Raw genomic sequence first — 6,456 nt, 5'->3', positions numbered from 1 at the left:
TAAAGCTCCTCCCCTACTTTTCCTCTCCCCACTGGTAACCACTAGTTTGTTCTCTATATCTGTGAGTCTGTTTCTTTTTTACATGAAAAGATGCTCAACATAACTAATCATCAGGAAAATGCAAATCAAAACCACAATGAGATATCACCTCACACCTGTCAGAATGGCTGTCATCAGAAAGACCACAAATTACAAATGATGTGGAGAAAAGGGAACCTTAGTGTATTGTTGGCGGGAATGTAAATTGGTACAACCACTATGGAAAACAGTATATATTATTTTGAACTAAAGTTACTTGAGAAACAGCCAGTGGGGAAAAAAAAATGATTAAAAAACCCACTCTGATCCTCTACTTTCCCCCTGAAAGCGGAAAATAAATCTTTCATGTAAAGGTACCCTCCCTGTACCAGGAGGGTAGAATATATCACCAGAGTTAGGGAATTCAAGGCTAAGAAAGCTGTATAAACAAATTTTGTTACTCTTCGTTAGTCAGCTACCCCAAGCACAAGCCCCTTTGTTTTGTTAAATCTTCACAAATAATTGTTTCTTTGTCTAAAAATGCTATATAAACAGCCTTCTTTGAGAATTTGGGGTTCCCGTTTCTATGAGACCCCCAATGAGTACGAATTAAATTGGTGTTTTTCTCTCCTGTTAATCTCTCTTGTGTCAATTTAATTATTAGACCAGCCAAAAGAACTTGAGAGGGGTAGGGGGAAATTTCCTCCTCCCTGACAGTGCTAACAACAAAACCCCCCAAAACCCCCAAAAAACTCTGTTAAATTCAAAATTTGCTAAAAGGGTATAATTAATACTTATTTTACATTAAAAAAAAGTGCTTAGTAAAACAAGACTAATAGTATTCTTAACACATGGACCAAGTATATCTCAACCTAAAGCCCAATATCATGTTTGATGGTGAAATATCAGTACCGTTCCCCAGAGAGTCAGGAATGTGACAAGAAATCTTTGTACCACCATCATTATTTGATGACATTTTGTGATATATTCAGGAATAGTAGTCAAGGAATTTTCCAAGGAGTTGATTTATTGCATTGAGTATAGAGAAACATCTAAAGAAAGAAATGAAAATAGAAATCCAAATACATTACTGTACATTACTGTAAAAAAAAAAAAAGCTCCTTTTTAACTATGAGGCTATGAGGTAAAACAATGTAATCCATACACCTACTAATTATCACATATGATCAAAAGGTACAGAGATTTGGGACAAACAACAAAAATGTGCAGTGATGTTGTGAAGAAAAGTCTAAAGCTTTCTAAGAGGATTAACATAAGATTAGAAGTAATGATGTAATTTGATAGCTAAGAATAATCAAACTTATGAGAGTCAATTGTTCCTTGAATTAAGCACATATGCCCTCCCTCTGCATATGTGTGTGTGTGTGTGTGTGTGTGTGTGTGTGTGTGTGTGTGTGTGAGCTACAGTTTTCTTTTTCCCAAAAAGAGGGAAAGAAATTCTGGGAAATATAGAGAGAAAATTGAACCCCAGAAAAATTATGCAAAAATACACTTCATTTCTATTTATGTAGAAAATATAACAGTATGTTGAAACCTAATGAAAACAACATGCTCAAAATTGTTCAGAGTGACCTATTTCCTATGTTAAATATTAAAAGTCAACTCTGTGAGAACATTAAATAAATAGCACACAAGGACACCCTATGATCCCAATGGTTTAATATTCAGTAAATACACAAAAAATAAGTCAACGGTTATACCACTAGATCCAATCAGGAGAGAGAAACCAACAGTTATCTGAAGAGGGAAACTTGAATATAAAGAATGAATTCAGGGAATTGGAGTAAGGACTTGGGACTGGCTAATAAGCAGTAAAAATAACTCTAAATAGTAGAGGACTAGCGGAGATAAGGGGCAGTTACTACCCATAGGGCCAAAGGGGAGCACCAAGGACTGAGATCCAGACCTTCTGGGAGAGGGCACATGTGTAGCTCACTGGATGGCAGAGGAGCTGCTGTGGTTTTGTGTCACTTGGTGGAAATCCAACCTCAACAACAGGTGAAGGCAGCTGGAGAGAGAAAGTTTGGATCTCAGAGAGAGGGCATGTAAGGAAAGGAGACTGCATGGGATCACCTTGGGAGTGAGTTTCGATCGGGAAAGAGTTCAAGAACAGAGTTCTGGGTACACCAACATTAGAGGTGAAGGAAAAGATGGTGATTCAGCAAAAAGGATTCAGAAAGAGCAACCAATAAGGCATGAGAAAAATCAGACCTGAATGGCATGTGGCAATCAAAGGAAACAGGAAGGAGTGAGCGATGAAAGCTGTTAAGTATCGACAGATAAGGCCTGAGAAGTGACCACTGGATTTGCCAGTATGGAGGTCGGTGATGGCTTTGCCAAGGGCTGTCTTGTTGCTGGTGGGCTCAAGAGAGAATATAACTATATATGGAGTATCATCTAGAAAAATATCGAATTACTATGTTGTTCACCTGAAACTAATATAATATTGTAAGTCAACTATAGTTCAATTTAAAGAGAGAGAAAGAATTGGAGGTGAGGAAACAGACAAGCATGCCTGAGTCTTATGAAATATTTTGCTACAAAAGGGAGCAGAATCACAGGGTGTCAATTTTCACAGAAAACTCAATGGCCTTTGTGCAAATAGGTATAATCAGAAAACCACAAAAATCATTCAAGTTAACCAAAATATATTAAGTCTCCACTCTGTGGAGAGCCCAGTTCTATTAAACAGGAGGATAATGGGGAGAGGACCAAAAAGGGACAAGACATATCCCATCCTCATGAAGAACATAATAACGCTGAGAGACCCCATAAGGTAGCAGTGCTTAAACAAGGAGCATGGGCTGTCAGGTTCCTACAAGAAGTGGGCATCAGTTCCAAATGGGAGATCAGGGAAGATGGCATTGGCCTCATCTGGGCTTGAAGCATGAGGAAGATTTAATGAGCTCGATCTACTTGTCAGTGAGACAATGAAAGTGAAGTTAAAATTTAAACCATTAAGCCAATAAAATTCTCCCCTTTGGTAACATAGATGCTAAAGGTTTGGGGTAATCATTAACCTCCTGAAGACTAGGAAATTTGCAGACGTTTAGAGAAATTTATTTGAATGGAATGAGGACCCTGCACTGCACCTCCCTCAGATTAGCCTTCAATGCTTTGCTCTTTAATATTCTGCTTTTGAGGTGATGGGAATGAGTTTTCCCATAGAGAGGAGCTTAATTTGCTGTTTTGGGGTAGAGATTGTTGGAGTGGGGAAGAGACCTCTTCTTTCCTGAGATAATTCTGAAAAGTGAGAGAAGGTGTCACCTTTTCCTAAGAGAAACCAGAGCCGCAGAACTCCAGGGAACAAAACTCTGGGAGCAAAATTATCCAAAAGGATGGCTACAGAGACCTGGAGATAAACCAACAATTTTAAATTATGCTTTTTAGAGTTAATATCACCCATTTATTGGCATTAGGCTAGATGGCCAGCTTTAGATTCCTAAACTGGGCTTGTTTTTGTAGGACACATTAATTAAAAAAAAAAGACATTGATCACATCTATGGTGAGACAGTCAGTGTATATTCTGGCAAAGGGAGATTTTCATCGGGGCTAAAACATCAAATAATCAAAACAGACTAGACCTTTCCAATTAATTTATGTAGGGGGAAGAGTAAAACAAAATGAAATCCCACATGGCTTTGGGAAGTAGGTAGTGAGTGAAGAGTTTGGGGCAGAGAACTTTTATTCTGGGGCTATGAATAAGAGCCACGAACTGTTCTTATATGGAAGAAATGCTCAGTGCTGAGACCAGACAGAGATAACATTTGAGTTATTAATAACTCTGCATGGTACCTTAAAGAAAAGTCTCATTCTACAGTGAACTAATCAATGGCGGAAAAGCAGGGTATACTTAATGCAAAGGTAAGAGACACAGAAACAATCTTGGCCAGAGAAACTGCCAGGAAATTGATATAAGAATGAATGGTCCAATTTCTTTGCTGGTTCTTCCTCATTTACCTGGTCTCTAAATAAATAAGGCTGATGACTTTCAAATTTATATTTCTACCTGGGCCCTCTGTCCCAAGCTACCAACTCATAGACACAATGCCTACTTGGCAATATTCCCTTCTGGGTCTCACAGGCATCTCAAACCCAACATGCCCAAAATGAAACTCTTGTTTTTCTTCTGAAAACCTGCTCCCCTCTCGCTCATTTCCCCACCTCCATTGAGCACACTACCATTCACTCACTTGCTCAAGCCATAAATCTAGAAGTCTCCAAAAATCGCCCCCTGCCTCTTTTCTCATCCCGCTATCCACCTTATCAGCAATTCTTCTTGGGTCTAGCTCCAAAATAGATTCCCAATCTTGTCTTTTGCACCACGACAGCCTAGCCCAGACACCATCAACCCTTGAATAGGTGACTACGACAGCCTCTTCTCCAGGTTCTTGGTTCCTAGCCTTGTGCCTTGTAGACCATGCACCCCACAGCAGCCAACGGAAAGCCAGTCCCCTTATCCACCCCATAGGACCCTTCATGGTGTGGCCCTGACCGCCACTTTGATCTCATCTCCCACCATTAACCTCCTCACTCACTCTGCACTGGCTACGTTGGACAAACTTGCTGGTTCCTTTGCCTGGAATGCTCTTGCTCAGAGCTGCCTCTTTCTCATCATTCCCATTTCAACTCACATGTAACTTTCTCACACAACCAGGTAAAGTAGTTAGATTTGGCAAAGTAGTTGCCCTCTTCTCCAGATGCTAGTTACTAAGTCACTGTCACTGCTACTCTCATTTTCTTCATAGCAAATTGTCATTCCTCTTTCTTTTCATTTTGTGCCCCTCCTGGAGACTTTGCTGGAGTTAACAAGGCAGTAGAAGTTGGGACAAAGCTGATATAGGGCAAGGATGCTGGTGTGGACAGTATGCTGGCATTATTGCCGGTTGCCAGAAAAACTAGCAAGCGCTTCTGTAATAATAAGTACAGAGAGAGGAAATGTAATGAGAATGGAGTCCTTCAGTCACAAATGCAAGAGAAAGGTCTAAGGTAGCAGAACATTCCACTTATTGGCTCAACAAATATTTACTGAATCAATGAAGGAACAAGTGGTCAGTGAACTCTTAGGCACTGGTACACTAGAAGAGTCCTTATAGGTAAAACCCTTGGGGGAAAATGTTACTCTGAAAGCTATGTCTTCAATTCTGTGACTGCTAATAACCCTGTCAATTAAACTAATTGCCCTAAGGTGTAGACAGACATGATAAGCAAATTACTTATACAGCGGGATATTCAGTCCCTTCTTGTGACAGGTTTCTTCTCAGTTAGCAGAGCCACTCTATTTTGCCAATGAACAATGATTTGGATTTCAATTCAACTTTCAGTTTGTTTCTGAATTTCAGTGTGGACCGGAGGGCTCCTTGGTCTCCAGCATCTGTGCTTTTGAATGATGGAATTGGGCAACTGTTCTGTTAGTTAACCACTACCTACTGTAGTTGTGACATACACAGACATTATGCAATGTTTCCACTTATACTTAAAAATAAATAATCAAAGAATCAGATATATACTTGCTTTTATGTTAATAAAAGTAGTACTCCATAGAGAGAAATTAGAAATTTTATTTTACCGGCAACTCCTGCCCTGCCCTCACTTCCCTTTATATCTGCTCAGCCCCGTAACTTTTCTGATCACTTTCAGAGAGTGAAAAGTCCATTGGTTATTTTCAGCCTCCAAATAATCTCATGTTATAATTAATAGCTCCAGTCTGATGAAAAGCATAAAACTCCAAATTTTATCTAAAAGTAGAGCTTCTCCCCATCTCCAGCTTGGGTCTGATTGGGGAGGCGAGTGGTGGATGATTTGGTTTGGCTTCTTATTCTCTTCTCCGTCAGCTCCTCCCCTCGCCCCTCTTGCTAGCTGAGGTGTCTGATCCTTGTAGGGCTGGTGGTTAGGGCGATATGGGTTGGTGGATAAGAGGCAGGAAGTGTGGGTTTTGACTGGGACTCTTGTGATCTGGCCTTGGGGCTCTCTGGGCTTGGGTGGATGTTCAGTGCTGATCTTTTGGAGAGTTCCCCACTGGGGACGCCCATCAGTCTCCCCCATGTCACAGGTGATGCATGCCCACTGCTCAGCCCTTACTGTTCCCCCCACACCTGTTGGGCATCCTGCAGTCCACCCCACCTTTTTTGGGCTATGTGGCCCCTTGAGACAGTTCTCTTGGGCAGGATTTTAAAATGCTGTAAACTGGACCTCTCCTGAATTGTCCGTATCTGGTTCAGAAGGAACCTGCAGGTCTCTGTCCAGGCATCTTTGCATCTGCTGTTGTGGGAGGTCTCATGACCTCTCGGTGTGCTGTGGGCCCTTCTCTGCTCTGAAGCCTCAGGCCAAGAGTCACAGCACAAGGAGTGTCTTGGGACATACTCTGTGTGGCTGTGCAGACACCATGAAGCAACCATATCAGGTGGAAGGAATGC

Source organism: Balaenoptera borealis (genome assembly GCF_965194805.1).
Source record: "Balaenoptera borealis genome assembly, chromosome: 12".
Taxonomy (NCBI): domain Eukaryota; kingdom Metazoa; phylum Chordata; class Mammalia; order Artiodactyla; family Balaenopteridae; genus Balaenoptera; species Balaenoptera borealis.
The sequence above is the reverse complement of the archived record's forward strand: the minus strand, read 5'-3'. Positions refer to the sequence as shown.